Source organism: Mixophyes fleayi, chromosome 3 (assembly GCF_038048845.1).
Source record: "Mixophyes fleayi isolate aMixFle1 chromosome 3, aMixFle1.hap1, whole genome shotgun sequence".
Taxonomy (NCBI): Eukaryota; Metazoa; Chordata; class Amphibia; order Anura; family Limnodynastidae; genus Mixophyes; species Mixophyes fleayi.
Window position 1 is genome coordinate 56,132,898 of NC_134404.1, and position 14,288 is coordinate 56,147,185.

Sequence of the window (14,288 nt, forward strand, 5' to 3'; positions counted from 1 at the left end):
ACCACTGAATTCTGCAAGGGGTGTATCCGACACCAGAACGTGGAGCGGTCAGTGTTGTGAAGCATTAACCAGGCAGTGTCTGATGGGTGCTCTGAATGCCAGCACTTCTCCTAAAGGTCATTGGGGCACATTTATCAATCATCGGCAAAAATGAAAAATAGTTACCAATCCGTATCGCATGGATAAGGATTGAACTATTTTTCAAATTTATTAAAAACGGATCACAGAAACAGCAGTTCTGAAAAACTGCTGTTTCTGTGATAAAAAAAAATCACACTTACCCCGCCTCTTCGGAACGCGATGTCCTCCAGGTCCTCTACATTTGTCTTCACACTGGAACTGCGCATGTGCAGTTCGAATAACTGCACATGCACACAGACATCTCCGCTCTGTCTCTGCAACTATAGTTGCAGAGCGAGAGCGGTCAGTGACAGGGAGGGATCATGTGATCCCTCCACACATGCGCTGTCCAGCTCTGCTCTTCGGAGCAGAGCTGACAGCACTGAAAACTTTCAATTATGTTAATGTACGCCAGCTGGCGTACATTAACATGACAAGTTTCCGAAAAAAATGTTTTTTTCGGAACTTGTTAGAAGGCTGCTGGGAGCAGTCACCATACTGTAGAATGGTGACTGCTCCCACAAACGAAGAGGAGTTCAAAGCAGCAGATATCCCCGATATCTGCTGCGATGCACCTTTATTAAATATGCGGAGGACACAGAGGGACCTGATTTCCACGGTAAGTGCACGATAGTGCACTATCATTACTTGTTAAATATGCCCATTGTGTTTTAGTCGGCTGTCCTACACTAATGTATGACCAATCTACTCTGTCCCAATCCGTGAGTTGCCTCAGTGTGATAAGTGATAGGTCTATGCAGATGCTCTGTTGATTGCCTTTTTATTATTTCATACTGAAAGCACTTCTTGTATGACACACATTACATTACATTACAGTTCCCAGTTTACATTGCTAACAGTTGAATCTGCTTCAAATGATGAGCGATACACCCAACATCTGGGGGTAAATATATTATGCCCCGATTTTTGCAAATCACCGATAATCGTCGAGTTTGACAACAAAATTTAAACCCGGCAATGTGTTTAAAGGCAAGTTTTGCTTTAAACACATTGCCGTTTTAAGTTTTGCTGTCAAAGTCTCGAAATATAGGTGATTTTGCAAAAATCGGCGCATAATACATTTATCCCCTGATCTCAATCTGCGAGGCATAGGGATCAATTAATTTGGGCGCTACATACATTCACCAAGGTAAGTTATACAATAAATTTAAACTCTAAATATACTCACATATGGATGAATCAATGACGTGATTCATTTAGAGTAACACACCAAGTGGCTGTCACTAGATGCACTGATCTCTAAATACGTTACATTGTTATACCATAGGTGCCATATCATGCAAATAGTGTAACTAATCCTGCTATTGGGTTATCTATGATGCACAGGACATGTGCATCAGTGTGGGCCAGGAGTTCCCATAGTTGATGTTATTGCACATAGCAGTGTGCATTGGTGACAAAGAGTCTGGACAAGATGATGCAATAAATACAGAAATAGGTTATGTAATAGGCAGTAATCCACGCAACCATTAGGCGTATCTAGGCAGTTGCCAAGGGCACCAATTGTTAGCGGGCACTTAAAACACTGATTAGTGATTGTTAATGCCCCCATGGCCACTGATATGAAGGAGAAGCATCATGCAGCTTCTTATATGTGTAACTGGAGCTGCTCCTTGTTAGAGTTATGCTGGGAATGTGGCGCTTGTCTATGATGTCACAGCCTAGTGCCATACTGCCAGTTCAAGGAGGAGCGGATGTTGCCACCACTACCTGCCTGCTAATGTAGACAGCGGTACAATTTATGTGAGTAATAAAATAAGTTTGGGTTATCCTTTTGCTATCTACATGATTATAGAGCTTTATCTTGTGCAAAAGGGGGATTTATTTTTTCCATCTGGTACCGAGGGTTTGTTATGTCCGTTTTCCTTTTACAAAATTTGTTTCTGCCTCTTTTTTACTAGTACACAGCAGCACTTGCTAAAAAAATAAACTTTTGCATACATGCATGTATGTCATTGATTTATCTTTCTTCTTAATTAACTGACACGTTTGTGTCCTGGCATTCTTTTTTTCATTCACAGATGTTGTGAAAAATCTTATTAGCTATTTCATTGCATTCCTCTGTTTGTTGCCAGACTACACCACACCTTCTGCTAAACTGTACTGAAAGCTGCTAAAATATTCATCTCAATTACTTGTGATATTAAATCTCCTTAACTGCCTTAGGGGACAGCATCATATTGCACCACATAACTTTTCTACTTGTTATCTTAAATAATTTTCCAATTAGTTAAATTATTTATCGGTGCTGAATTATTGAAATCATAGGCATTAAATATGTGCATTATTTTTTTTTTAAGTAATATTAAACACATTTGTTCAATTAAATAAGATAACAGATGCACAGTGGGGACAGGAATATAACCAGAGGTTATGGAGGAATGAGGGCGGGAGAGAATGTGCACATTTTTTTTCTTATGTTTTTTGAATTATAGGTTAGTCTAATCTACTATTGGACACATTTGGAGTTGGACATATGCCAGTTTTTTGAGCGCTTTATATATATAATAGTTATACTTTTCTGCACTGCACATGTTGTAAGCTGAGTACAGTACGGGCGTGTTCACGTAAGTGGTACATAGTTAAGTGTGGACACATCCCCAGGACGGGGGGTGGCAGAGCTGGGATTTAAGGGTTCATATGTCCCGCCGGGCCAGTCCCATAGTGGGCTACCTAGGGCAGGGTCACTTGGCTACCTGCGTTTCCCCCCCCCCCTCCCTCCCCCGCCCCGGGAAAAAATTTGCCCCTGTGTTAGAAAGTGCCAGTCCTCCCCTGACCCTGGGTACCTCTTTTAGAAGACATACTGTATTTCTTGTGGGTACCAGAGGACTGGTACAAAGATACAAGCTGATAATGGTGATGAGAACTTAATTCATTATCTTGCGGCTATGTTATATCAAGTGGCGGATGTCTATTCTCACTTGTCATTTGTACTTGGGTTACTACAGGAAAAAAGATTCCCATTGGGATTTTAAAGGGTAGACAATGGATGTGGTGATGCATTTAAATACATTTTATATGGAAAATGCGACTTTCACATTTAGTCAAGACACTATTTTCTCTTGTGTATATGACATTCTTATATTGTGTACAAACAAGGTAGTGTGACTTTAGAATGTACTGCTAACATCTCTATGCTATCGTTAGCATTCAGCAATTGTGCTCAGATATTTAGGTTTATAAGTTTAGTTTCTGGTCATGCGCGGTGTGAAATCGAGCAAGTTACGCTGCACACACGTTCATACATCCAGACTTCCATCAGGACCACAGTATGGAACAGAAATTGTAGGGAATAGGTTTTCGGAAGGCAATGTGAGACAGGACGGGTGCAAATATGTTGTACTGGACATAAAAAACCCAAATCAGATGTTCACAGAATACATAGTTTATGTTTGTCAGAAGCGATGTAACCTCAGTATAAGTGCTGTCATCCAGATGTTGTGAACCAGTGATTGAGACAACCACAGATTGAAACACTGGCATTTGTTCAACAATATTATACAACCACTTCTCCTACTGCCTTCATTGTAATACCATCAAACTCCTTTCATTTACATTTTCCATAAAGCCACCTCTAATTTTCCATACCACTACTGATAAGAATCAGATCTCAAGCCAAAGGAGCCATGGCCTAGAGAGGCAACTAGCTGTGGGTGTCACTCTGAGATCTGCATTCCATGCCTGTAAGGCACTGTACTGATGTGCAGTGCGCACTGCATCCGTACATAACTGCATATAAAGTGACTACGCAGGTTTGTGAGCAGCAGAGTAAGCAAAAACAGCTCTGGGTAGGAAATTACATTTTCTTTATGCTCCCTGGTTATTCTCTTTATAATTATCTTAAATGGGAACTTAAAATAGATGTCCACTCAATTTTTAAATGTGTATGTGTAAAATATATATTAATTCAAAGAGACCAATATTGTATAGTCTGGATCTGCCACTGGCATGAAGAAACTTGAATGGTATTAACAATGTTTTGGTGAGTGCCGATGATCTATGTCTTTGCATTTATAACATTCACACCAGTTTTTTTTTTTATTTCATTAAATACAAGTGATAGAGCTCCATACAGTATAGTCATACTTGATACACATGAGCAGTGATCTCCAGTTTACAGGCAGATACCGGTAAATAATTTTTAATGCATGTGTATTTTTGCACAAAAAGACAGTAGAAATTCAATAGCAATAGGCTGGTAATAATTATTTTTTTTATGCGTGAAAGTAAAATAAAATGTTATTGTCGCTAGTAGGTACATTATTCAGATTCTATGTGTATCTCTGGAAACCTATCAATTTCCAAAGGTTAGTAATGCTGTATTTGGAGATTGTTTAGTCAGATACAGACTGTAATAGCATCAATATTAGCCTATGGTGCCTTCAGAATCAGAAAGCTTCATTGTGAACTACGTTTTTTAAAATTTTATATTTTGATCTTGGCTTCTTCTCTTGTGTTTTGCCATAGTGGTTATATTGGCTCTTGATTGGCTCTATGTAATCATTCTTTATAGATAGATTCAGGTATTTGGTCAATGTTTTCATTGATTGATTTTTTTTAAATGTGAATAAACTTCAGAATTAGTGGAATTTAATTAAAATGACTGATCATGTGCTACTGACCAATATCAGCATTGCTGTACTGTTATAAATACTGTTTACCGAAAAATAACTTAAAAGAGCTCTTAACTCACATTTTTCTTCTTATTCCCAATGAGCAAAAAAAAAGGATAATTTGCAAATATTTTTATTCTTTCTTTTTTTAACTTGTCTGGTAAGAAAAGATCATTTGACTTGATAGGCTTCTTTGCACCATAAAGGGGTCTTTTTATGACCCCTCATATTTTCTTTACGTTAATTATCATTTCTTATTGCAGTGATAAGAAATTAATTAACGTATCTATTTATTAACATTTTTTAGCTGGGACCATGGCCGATAGGAGCCTGTCCAGACGAATAGTCTAAAGTAAAGTACGGTGGCTATGTGGTTAGCACTTCTGCCTTACAGCACTGGGATCATGAGTTTAATTCCCGACCATGGGCTTATCTGTGAGGAGTTTGTATGTTCTCCCCCTGTTTGTGTGGGTTTCCTCCGGGGGCTGCGGTTTCCTCCCACACTCAAAAAACATACTAGTAGGTTAATTGGCCGCTAACAAATTGACCCTAGTCTGTCTGTGTGTGTGTGTGTTAGGAAATTTAGACTGTAAGCTCCAATGGGGCAGGGACTGATGTGAGTGAGTTCTCTGTACAGCGCTGCGGAATTAGTGGCACTATATAAATAAATGGTAATAATAATAATAAAGTGATTGCAATTACCATCACTTTACCTATGGTTCTTATGGCCTTTGTAGACTTTGCAGTAGGAAGGAGGAGAGGAGCACAAAGCTCACCGGGAAGGACCCAAAGATCTCTATCCTGCCATGCTCTCCCCATAGGAGAGAACGGCTAACGCCATCTTCAGACAGCCTCAGATGTTGGCGGTCAAGCTCCCTACTTCTGCAATTGACTATGTGGGACCGCAGCAGATATGTCTGATATCTGCTGGGATCCTCTAATAATAACCAAGCACTGTGCTTTAAAATGTGGTAAACCTCCCACAACTAGGGGGATTTACAGCAATAAATAGGTTCATTACTAGGGCCCTAAGTGCTCACTGTTATTAAGAGAATCAAAAACCTCAGCACTGTCTGTCAGTACTAAATGGGGTAAGGATGTTAAAGTCCACACTAGTTTCTTTTAAACTGTTTTTAATTTAAAATATACTTTATTTCCACTAGAAAGCAGAAGAAAATGTATAAAAACATTTGCAGCTCGTCTTGTTATCAACTGGTGGGAATTAATTAGAATTGGTTGCAGCTGTTATTTTAATATTATTTAGATTAGTTGTCTTTCCTGAAACGATACTGTTTGCTGTGGATCACTATAAATGTAGATGAGCACGATGATTGGGCAAAGTTAAAAATCTCCACATCCCATTATTTCCCAACGAGCAGTTCATTGTGCCTAAAGTCAGGTTAATAAAAGAAATCTCTTTTGATATTTTTTTTTAAGCTGGTGACAGTCATTGATCTTGATGGTCAGACTGAGAGGAGAGCGACACAGTGTTATACACTTCGGAGGTGACCACACAGGTCAATAGTGCGTTTCCCAACATTCCCGATAATTATCCTATTTAAAAACTTTTAATCATACATGCTTAGGATGGGTACATGCTTAGGATTGTTACATGCTTAGGATGGGTACATGCTTAGGATGGGTACACACTACAGAAAATCTCTCCCGATGCAACATCCCGATCAGCATGCCGATTCATGTGTACCTACCTACATGTTTTACACGATTTACCTTCATCTCTCTGCTCTTCATCTGTCAAAACCATCGCCTGATAAGATAGTGACTCTGCACACTCCATAGAGATCTATGGACACTGCTGGCTATGAGTGCATAGACACTGCAGAATTGGAACGACATTGTTCTATCGTTTAATGAGATTTTTAGTTCATTCATAGTTGGAGCGTACACAATAATGTGATATCGGGCTGAACGGTCATTTATTGTTTGATTGGCCCTATAATCGTCTGGAAACACTGTAGTGTGTACCTAGCCTTACTCTCTAGGAGGTACAGGCGACTCACAGATTAGGGCAGTGGTTCCCAAACTTTTGCAGTTCGCGGCACCCTTAGAGTCTCCAAATTTTTTCAAGGCACCCCTCCAAAATAATTATTGAGCAGTCCTGTTTTAGAAGTAGTTGGGTCAAAAAAATGTAATAAGTATTTAGGTCAGGACAGAAATACTTGTTTAGTTGTATGCAAAAATGCCCCCTCTGCATCCAGACACTCTGCCCTCAGGTACTCTGCCTCCTCTGCATCCAGACACTCTGCCCTCAGGCACTCTGCTCCCTCTGCATCCAGACACACTGCCCCCTCTGCATCCAGACACTCTGCCCCCTCTGCATTCAGACACAATGCCCCCTCTGCATCCAGACACACTGCCCCCTCTGCATTCAGACACACTGCCCCCTCTGTCACGCTGTCCCCCCTCCTCTGCCCTCTCTCATGATGTCCCCCTCCTCTGCCATCTCTCACAATGTCCCCCCTCCTCTGCCCTCTCTCACATTGTCCCCCCCTCCTCTGCACTCTGTTACACTACTGCCCCTCTCACGCTGTGTCCCCCTCCACTGCCCCTCTCACGCTGTGTCCCCCTCCACTGCCCCTCTCACGATGTCCCCCGTCCACTGCCCTCTCACGATGTCCCCCTCCTCTGCCCCGCTGTCACCCTCCTCTGCCCCGCTGTCTGCCCCGCTGTCACCCTCCTTTGCCCCTCTTATTGCCTGCTGTCTGCCCCTCTGTCACACTCCTCTGCCCCTCTGTCTGCCCCGCTGTCACACTCCTCTGCCCCTCTGTCTGCCCCGCTGTCACACTCCTCTGCCCCTCTGTCACACTCCTCTGCCCCTGTCTGCCCCTCTGTCACACTTCTCTGCCCCTGTCTGCCCCGCTGTCACACTCCTCTGCCCCTCTGTCTGCCCCTCTGTCACACTCCTCTGCCCCTCTGTCTGCCCCTCTGTCACACTCCTTTGCCCCGCTGTCTGCCCCTCTGTCACACTCCTTTGCCCCGCTGTCACCCTCCTTTGCCCCTCTGTCTGCCCCGCTGTCACCCTCCTTTGCCCCTCTGTCTGCCCGCTGTCTGCCTCGCTGTCTGCCCCTCTGTCTGCCCCGCTGTCTGCCCCGCTGTCTGCCCTGCTGTCACCCTCCTTTGCCCCTCTGTTTGCCCGCTGTCTGCCCCGCTGTCTGCCCCACTGTCTGCCCCGCTGTCTGCCCCGCTGTCACGCTCCCTCTCACTCCTCTGCCGCGAGCCAGCTATAGGAAAAAACAAAGAGCACATAAACTTACCAATCCGCGCGGCGCCGGGACCCAGCAGACTCCTCTCTCCCGCAGCTGTCACTGACGTCGATATTCAGTGACAGCTGCGGGAGAGAGGAGTCTGCTGGGTCCCGGCGCCGTGCTGATCGGTAGGTTTATGTGCTCTTTGGTTTTTTCTATGGCTGGCTCGTGGCACCCCAGTGACAGCGCCGCGGCACCCCTGGGAGCCGCGGCTCACACTTTGGGAACCGCCGGATTAGGGTGAGACCTTCCAATCTCTCAGAAGATCAGGTAGTTATTCTGAGAGAGCACTTAGAGAGTTCAACTTTTACAATTTTTCGTCTCAATCATTAAACAAATAACAAAAAAATAAAACAAGAACCCTTTTGTATAATCCAATAGAGAAGACATAATTTGCTTTTATTACCAAAGCTCAACTGCTGTTATCTCAAGTAGGAAATAAACTCCCCTCACTCACTCTTGATAATATTTATTGAAAAGGTTCTGATTTATACAGCTGTAAAAAGTCATATCGACTGCTGCTTTGTTTATACAGCACTTTACAAACATTGTCTGGCTACTTCCCCAGGCTACTTTAGGTGAGGTCTTTGGGGACACTGGCGCAGTGCCCATGCAGCTCTGAGGTTTGGGTTTGATGCCGACCCAGTGTGCTATCTCCATGGAGCTTATATATCGTTCCAATGCGAGTGTGAATGTCCTACAGGTGAGCTAAGCTACTCCCAGGGTCCAAAGACATACTGGTAGATTAATTGACTTGTAGATTATTTGGCCTATCGGTTCCCCTGTATTTGTTCCATCTCCTATATGTCCATAAAGCCAGGTTTGTGGTTGATGCAGGATATAATTATACTACAGAGGGTGCTGGTCTATATTAATTAGCATCAGCATTTATTAAGTGCATATTGCATTATGTTTGTTATTGACTATAATAGTTGTATGCTCTGTAGTGTTATAAGACAATTCACATGCTGCTTAGCATTTAATAAGCAGGACATGTCTAAATATTTTGTTGGACTCTGTTCTGATTTTTGGTGATGAAAAGTTCAAATAAGTAAATAAGTTCAATCAAAAAAGATTACCATTTGCTAAAATTGTAATTGTTCTGGGAAATAAAGGATCACATAAGATCAAGGTGCCTGATTCATTAAGGATCTTAACTTGAGAAATTTCTTATTTCAGTCTCCTGGACAAAACCATGTTACAATGCAAGGGGTGCAAATTAGTATTCTGTTTTGCACATAAGTTAAATACTGACTGTTTTTTCATTAAGCACACAAATATCAACTTTAAATTTCAGTGTACATATAAGCTATCAAGTATTTGTGTGCAACATGTATTGTATTCAGCAGGTATACTTTTAAGCTGCATTTTAACTACAGTCTGAGCAACTTGTTAAACACCTTCATCTCCTGCTCATCTGGGATGTTCTCAGTTTTTAATTGGTTCTAGAAAAGAACAACCTGAGCCAATCAGATCATCAGAATGGTCATAGCAGCAGATGAGTGTTCTGACATTGTGGGAGAAGCTGACCAGTCCACCTGTGTGATTATGTGAGTGTGAGGACTGTATGTCATGTGTGAGGAGTTAAATGGAGACAAGCGGGAATCATAGACTCACAGTTAGTAAAGTAGTGGAAGGAGAAGGGATTTCCCCAGCAGAATAAAGATGTAACAAGAGGCTCCTTTAAAACTGATGCAGGAAGAGTGTGGTGCCAAAACTACCTCTATATAAGTTTTATAGATCAAAACTGTCATTGCGTCTAGTGAAAGCAGCTGTTATTGGATAAGGAAAATGTTTTGGAATTTGAATCCATAAAACATTAATTTAATATACTAGCATTGCTTTGTACTTCAATGTCAGTTATTTAGCTACCAACACATATCTCTTAAATTAATTACACCACTTGTTCCATCTGCATCCACGATGGGAACCTTGTGTGGTTATATACTTCACTAAATATATCACACAAGTTAACCTGTGCATGATACTCATGCATTCTAGTCAAATCAAGCTACTTAAGGTGTTAAAAAGGTTCTTGTCATGCATTTGGGGCTAGGCCAGGCCTCCTCAGGGGAAGAGCGTTACTTCCCGACGCAAACGCCCTTTTTTAACGTGGTTTTGTCCACATGTCACCACCTCATCATTTTTCTCCATCACCTCATCCTTCATCAAGCTACTTAAGGTGTTAAAAACTCCCCACTGTCACCCCCGGCAACCACCAACCACTCCCAACTGTCACTTCTCCTTCAAGAAATATATAGGTCAGTGTATAACTCTGCCCAGCAGGTGGCGCTGCAGCGTTGGTTTTTTTTCCCCCACACACGCCACTAGGCATTTATATAGTAGATTGCACTATACATACAGTTTCACGGCCGATAGTGGAAGGCACAGGATTACATATGTTTACGGTTCGTAAGGCTGACCCATTGTCAGAACAGGTCTGCTGGCAATGTGCGGATTTACTATGATTTGAAAAATATTTTCCCCTTCATCTGCCTTTATTTATTAGTTTATTAATTTATTACTATGTGTCCTCTTTACAGCTTTTATGACATACATTGCTTTTTGTTCCGCATCTGTATTTCTTGAGTAAGCATGACATGTACCAGACCTTGGATATGGCACAGAACTACCGTTCATTGTTTTGGGTACAATAATACTCAGCAGCTCTGTGTCATATCCCAAGGCTAAGGAAAATAAAGAACACAGCCTAGCTGAAATAAAGGCATTCCTTAAAAGCACATGAAGTAAGCAGAAAGTAGGAAGCAACCAATTGTAATTATGGGTCTATTAGTCTGATTTACATCAAAATTCTGATTGGCTACTTTTGTTTCTTTTTTTGTAAGCAATTCAGAATATTGAAACATGTGACTTTCAGGTTTTACATTACTTTATACCACGGTCAGTCCCAGAGTCTATAGATATCATTACTTAATAGGTAAATATGCCTTTACTGACCAAATGTTTATTTTAGTTATAGTGATAAGAAAAGTATAGCGTTAGCTATTTATTTTCTTGGCTGACATTCTGCGGTGCAACTGTATTCATATTAATTGTTATCACTTATTGAAGAATGTACATGATATCAAACAGCTAGTGTACTGTATGCCCAGTCATCTACAATCTGTTATCAATGGGCTATATATAAGTTACAGTACAGAGGTTGTACAATTGTATTTGAACATTTGTTACAACCCATTTAGGTCTCACAGTTGTTGTAGTAACTAATTTCTATATATCTCGTTCCCTGGCTGCAGCGTTGTACTTTTTTTAAAAATTTTGCAATAGAGTTTCTAAATCAATGGAAATGTACATTATATTCAATGTAACTGCAGAGCAGTGATCCAATGGCCAGGATATAGGGACATTAAATTGTTAGTGATTATTTCATAGCCTCATGTGAGTAAGTTGTCTTTGTAAAGATTTAACAAAACGTATTACACAAATGCAACAGGCTTTGTATCAGAAGGTAATAGCCTGTCTCAGCGTGTCACCAAATCTTCTTTATTCTCTATTCACATTCACATATTACTTCAACATGAGTACACATGCAAATTAACTGTTAATTGGCAAAATGTCCTTATTTCTTATCTAGTATATAATAATGTCTCCCCATCTCGATTATTTTTCAAACAAGACATTGCGATAAGTGGAGCGTTGTTACCTTCTGGCTCTAGTCAAGCACAGTGGCAGTCCCATTATACATAGCTGACAACGGTGCTAATTGTCAGTCTCTACTTCTCAGTATTGACCAACTGCACATAAAGTTCCAGGGGGTAAATGTATCAAGCTGCGAGTTTCAAGCAGGTTTGAAAAATGGAGTTGTTGCCTATCAACCAATCAGATTCTAGTTATCACATTCTACAAAATGATAGCTAGAATCTGATTGGTTGCTATAGGCAACATCTCCACTCTTCAAACCCGCCGGAGACTGGCAGCTTGATACATTTACCTCTATAACTCAGAATATTGATTTATTGAAAACTGTTAGCGATGCTTGGTCTACACTCACACTGGATGCTGGATTTTCCATCCAGGGGTCCAGTCCAGTTAGTGTAAATAAAATAGTAATCCTGAGACAAAACCCACTTGAACTGGATTTACCTTATGATGAAAGCAACACAGACAACACACCACTGGCATTTGGTATAACCGGCAAGGTGTACATAGCCGAAGGGTGGAACAGTATTTGTCCAAGTCAGTTTCTAAGACAAATACACAACATAACAAAATAACTACATTAAATCCTGTACAGATGCTTCTTTCAATTTGTAAAGAACAAAATAAACAAAACTGGAAAGAATGAGCTATAGAATCTGCAATACAAGGATAGCCAGGGTAATGCAATGTAACTTGATTTCAGAGGCCAATGTATTCAGGGGCTAGCCTGGGGGGCTCAGCAGCCTGTAAGGAGCATTTTATAGGAACAGAATGCAGGGAGCCCACTATGGGAGCGGCCAGGTGCCCCCCTGCCCTCAGCCCCAGAATGTATTGAACACTATCCAGTAAAGGGTCTCAGCCCCAGTCCCTTGCAAGGTGCTGTCACTAAACTCCAAATACCATCCAATATTCTCCAGGCGTCGGTATTGATTAGTGTGATGTTTTGGCTCACACTGGACGTTTATTTTTAGATTACATGTTGGCGTACATAAATTTTTCCAGGTTTGCTCATAGACATGCTCTGGAATTTCTCACAGACTTTAGTGAGAAGTTAAATCTCAACCATAATGCAGACACACAATCTGCTTTCTACATAACATCAGTGGTTATCGATCACTTGAAAAGGAGGATTGTTATCACAGATACATAGAATGTTGACGTTAGATGAAGACAATCAGCCCAACTAGTCTGCCCATGTCGTTCATTGATGGTTTATTCTCAGCATAGACCTGAATTTATACCAATCATGCATAATTCCAATACTACTGATTCCCCTGCCACCCCTGCTGGTAGATTTTTCTGACTTACTCTTTCAATACATTTATATTCTCTTATATTATTGAGTGTTCCCTCATGTAACCAATAGTTTTTAAAGGGGACCTGTAACCTGATTGTTTTCCATATAGAAAAAGCAGCACATATTTTTACTATTCCTATCTAATTAATCTGTCAATGTCAATAGTCTCCACAAATAACTTTATTGACAAGTGATGTCTCCCCGCCATTCATGGAATTTTGGCCAGTTTGTTGTCATGAAACAAAGTCGATCAGTTTAAAATCACAGATTAAACTAAATCGAAATCAGTGTCATTGTCTGAGAAGAATGATGGAACTGGATATGTGATGGATTATGCTTTCTGTCTCACTGTTTTTGTTGCGTTTCCTCTGGAACAACACAGTTAGAATTTAGGAACAGTTTAACTTTATGAACCGTTGCCTTTCATTCAATCCCATTCAGAATGCAACACTTATTTTTAATTTGACTTAACATTTTATTGATGCTATAAAATCATGATGTGCCTTACAGTACAAAATAGCAATAAAACAATGCAGAAGAAAAACGTGGAAATTAAATCATGTAGATATTAATTTTTGATCAAGAGATTCCCTCTTTAAGTAGTTCAGGCTGCCTTCTGCAAAGGTCAATATTGGTGATATCCCGATTGTAATTTCACTGGTAACTGAATCTCCATGTACTAATGGAGAGTTCCATGTTGGTACTCATTGGGGCCTCGTTGACAGCACTCAGGTCTATTTTCTAATAGGTCACATCCCATCTGATAAACGGGACAGTCCCACCAAATTCACAATTATTGAGAGGTATACATTGGTTCTGTATGCCAAAAAAACTAGGTAGTTGTGTGTCTAGCTAAACGGGGGTGGAGTTTTTCCAAAAATGGACACTTTCTTTAACTTATAACAATTTTTGTTTGTTACAGGAAGGTTTCCTTGACGAGTACCCCCCTTTTAGAGTTACCACATCAGCAGACACATGAAATGCACATGCTTTATGTTTGTTTCCTCCAGGTGCTCCGGTTTCCTCCCACACTCCAAAAAACATACTAGTAGGTTAATTGGCTGCTGACAAAACTAATCCTAGTCTGTGGGTGCGTTACAGAAATTTAGACTGTAAGCTCCAATGGGGCAGGGACTGATGTGAAGGACAAATATTCTCTGTACCGCGCTGCAGAATTATTAAAATACAATCTCTATATAAAGCATGTAATATTCAAAGTATTTTAGTAAAATTTGCTGAGGCATCAAAACTTTTACCTCAAATTTGTGAATGTGACATTTTTCACTTTTATGTACAACCAACATGCATTTT

General features: G+C 40.8%; 1 protein-coding gene across 2 annotated transcripts in view; it reads left to right on the forward strand.

Moving 5' to 3' along the window:
• Window positions 1–14,288, forward strand: part of ALKAL2 (ALK and LTK ligand 2) — a 53,873-nt gene that overhangs the window by 38,409 nt on the left and 1,176 nt on the right. The window lies entirely within an intron of this gene.